The 3,657-nt window shown below is 46.7% G+C and overlaps 1 non-coding gene and 1 pseudogene across 1 annotated transcript; one reads left to right on the top strand and one right to left on the bottom strand.

Moving 5' to 3' along the window:
* Nucleotides 1–515: 515 nt before the first annotated feature.
* Nucleotides 516–622, top strand: LOC119470469. The gene has a single exon (XR_005199380.1). It is a non-coding gene; the product is annotated as a U6 spliceosomal RNA (small nuclear RNA).
* Nucleotides 623–1,522: 900 nt separating this feature from the next.
* Nucleotides 1,523–2,325, bottom strand: LOC108295989 (annotated as a pseudogene).
* Nucleotides 2,326–3,657: the final 1,332 nt, after the last annotated feature.

Here is a 3,657-nt window from a genome sequence, read left to right as displayed (position 1 = left end):
GCAACAAGAGCAAAACTCCATTTTTTTTTCCTACTTTTCTTTCTTTCTTTCTTTCTTTCTTTCTTTCTTTTTTTTTTTTTCAGCATCATTTTAACAACTATCCGTTTCAAAATACATACATACATGCATACAAAATTAGCCAGGTGTGGTGGAGCACGCCTGTAATCACAGCTACTTGGGAGACTGAGGCAGGAGAATTCCTTGAAACCAGGATGCAGTTACAGTGAGCTGAGATTTTGCCATTGCACTCCCTAGTCTGGTCAACAGAGGAAGACTCTGTCTCAAAAAAATAAAAAAAAAAATAAAAAATAAAAACAAACAAAAACCAGGTTGGTGATTGGCTGACATTATGACAGAAGTAATAAAGTCCTGTGGGGAAAGAAATGCGCTGCTGACCTCTAGTGCCTAATAGAGAAATTACATTTTCCACTCAACATGAAAGGGACTGGCTGGTTGGTTACAAAAAAAACTTGTGATATGGATCTATTATCCATTATGATAATAGATATGTTTTGGTGCTCGCTTCCGCAGCACATATACCAAAATTGCAACAATACAGAGAAGATTAGCATGGCCCCTGCACAAGGATGACACACAAATTTGTGAAGCTTTCCATATTTTTTAAATTAAAAAAAAAGATATGTTTTGATGCATTGCTGTGATAAATGTTTTTTCTTGTTCATCATGTTTTTTCTTTTTTATTTAATTTTTTTTTTTGAGATGGAGTCTTCCTCTGGGTGAGGTGGCTCAGCATGTAATTCCAGCATTTTGGTAGGCCGGGGCAGGTGGATCACCTGAGGTCAGGAGTTCAAGACCAGCCTGGCCACCATGGTGAAACCCTGTCTTTACTAAAAATACAAAAATTAGTGAGGCATGGCGGCATGCACCTGTCATCCCAGCTATACTCAGGAGGCTAAGGCAGAAGAATTTCTTGAACCTGGGAGGTTACAGTTGCAGTGACCTGAGATCTCGCCATTGCACTCCCTTGGGTGACAAAGTGAGACTCCATCTTAAAAGGGGAAAAAAAAAAAAAGTCTGGACACTGTGGCTTATCCCTCCATTCCCAGCTCTTTGGGAGGCCGAGGCAGGTGAATCACCTGAGGTTGGGAATTCCAGACCAGCCTGACCGACATGGAGAAACCCCATCTCTATTAAAATTAGCTGGGCATGGTGGCACATGCCTGTGATCCCAGCTGCTCCAGTGCTCAGGAGGCTGAGGCAGGAGATCACTGGAACTTGGGAAGCAGAAGTTGCGGTGAGCTGAGATCGTGTCACTGCACTCCAGCCTGGGCAACAAGAGTGAAACTCCATCTCAAAAAAAAAAAAAAATTATTTGTAGTTAAGAATTTTGCAGTGATATTAAGGATATACTAGCTTTTGAAGATATGGTATTGGTTTTATGGTTATGATAAATAAAAAGGAATCTTGTAGAGTGGCACCCTGATATATTTACAGTTGAAGTGGTATGATTTGTTTGTTTGTTTGTTTGGCATAAAGACAAACTTTATTAAGCCCCTCAGCACTAGTTCTCTTTCTCCTGCACAAGGCTTGGTTCCCCCGAGACATCTATTCAGACAGGCAGCAATGAAACCCACTTTGAGGTCAGCAGGGGCATCTCTGGATGGCAGAGGGTTTGCCGATGTGCTGGTGGTTGCCACCTCCAAAAGGATGCTCCGCTGGGTTCGTGGCCAGCAGTTCCTCATGCCTGAGGGTACAATTGTGTGCTGCCTGCATGAGAAGCCTGGAGACCGTGGCTAGCCTTCAAAATGGGCTTGTCAATTCTGCCACCTCCAGCCACCACACCAGCCACAGCTCTGTTGGCTGAGGAGATAACCTTCTTGGAGCCAGAGGGCAGCTTCACATGGGTCTTGTTGGTCTCAGTGTTGTGGGAGATAACCGTGGCATAGTTTCCTGATGCCCGGGCCAGCTTGCCATGGTCTCCAGGCTTCCCCTCCAGGCAGCACATAATCGTACTCTCAGGCATGGTGCTCACAGGCAGCACATTGCCAGTGTTGAGCTGGGCCTTCTTGCCGTAGTACACAAACTGGCCCATGTGAATGCTCTCTGCGGCAACTGAACAGCCCTGTCCGCTTCTTAAACTGGTAGGGATCCCGGAAGACCACGTTGGAGAGGGGTGCGCTGCAGCCTGGGTCGTGGATGATGTCCTTCACAATGCCCTTGATGTAGCTGTGCCACTTGGTGAAATCCACGGTGCGCAGGTGCCCGGCGCCCTTACGGTGCTTCACGTGCGTGCAGAACACAGATCCGGCGCCCTTCCTCTGTCCACAGATCACGTGGCCCATGGCGACAGGTCCTGCTCACAAGCATGGCTGAAAAGAGGAAACGCGGCGTAGACGAGCCGCCTCATCTCATGATTTGATTTTTAAAATCTGGTGGGCATTAGGGGATGAGGACCTATAGATGAGGCAAAGCTGGCCTTCAGTTGATAATCCCTAAAGCTAGGTGATGGGTACTATGGATGTTCATTATACTGTGATGAGCTGTGCAGATGCAGGTCTGGAATTTTACCCTACTTACAAGCTGTTAGTGAGCTTGCTACTATTTCCTACATGCTGGTAGAAGATACAAGACTCCTGGGTCAGAGACAAAACAAGACAAAATAAAACCTTAATCACAGCAAAAGCAGCAGCCAGGGCAACATGGTAAGACCCATCTCTACAAAAAAATACAAAAATTAACCAGACCTGGTGCATGCCTATAGTCTCTACTACTCCTGAGGCTGAGGTAAGAGGATTGCTTGAGCCCAGGAGGTCAAGGCTGCAGTAAGCTGAGATCGCACCACTGTATCCCAGCGAGGGTGACAGAGAGAGAGACCTTCTCTCAAAAGAAAAAAGAAAAAAAGGCCGGGCGCGGTGGCTCAAGCCTGTAATCCCAGCACTTTGGGAGGCCGAGGCGGGTGGATCACGAGGTCAAGGGATCGAGACCATCCTGGTCAACATGGTGAAACCCCGTCTCTACTAAAAATACAAAACATTAGCTGGGTATGGTGGCGCGTGCCTGTAATCCCAGCTGCTGGGGAGGCTGAGGCAGGAGAATTGCCTGAACCCAGGAGGCGGAGGTTGCGGTGAGCCGAGATCGCGCCATTGTTCTCCAGCCTGTTGACAAAGCAAGACTTTATCTCAAAAAAAAAAAAAAAAAAAAAAAAAAAAAAAAAAAAAAAAAGAAAAAGAAAAAAAACTGGGCACAGTGGCTCATGCCTGTAATCCCAGCACTTTGGGAGGCTGTGGTGGGCAGATCACGTGAGGTCCGGAGTTTGAGACTAGCCTGGTCAACATGGTGAAACCCTGTCTCTACTAAAAATACAAAAATTAGCTAGGCATGGTGGTGGGTTCCTGTAATCCCAACTACTCAGGAGGCTGAAGCAGGAGAGTCACTTGAGCCCGGGAGGCAGAGGTTGCAGTGAGCAGAGATGGCACCACTGCATTCCAGCCTGGGTGACAGAGGGAGACTGGTCTCAAGAAAAAAAAAAAAAAGCCAGACTTGGTGGCATCTGCCTGTAGTCCTAGCTATTCTGAAGACTGAAGTGGGAGGTTCACGTGAGCCTCGGAACTTGAGGCTGCAGTGAGCTACGACTGAGCCACTGTATTCTAGTGTGGGTGATGGAGCAAGACACTTTCAAAAAATCCAAACAACAAA

This window comes from Cebus imitator, unplaced genomic scaffold (genome assembly GCF_001604975.1).
Source record: "Cebus imitator isolate Cc_AM_T3 unplaced genomic scaffold, Cebus_imitator-1.0 Scaffold0, whole genome shotgun sequence".
Classification (NCBI taxonomy): Eukaryota; Metazoa; Chordata; class Mammalia; order Primates; family Cebidae; genus Cebus; species Cebus imitator.
The sequence above is the reverse complement of the archived record's forward strand: the minus strand, read 5'-3'. Positions and strand labels throughout refer to the sequence as shown.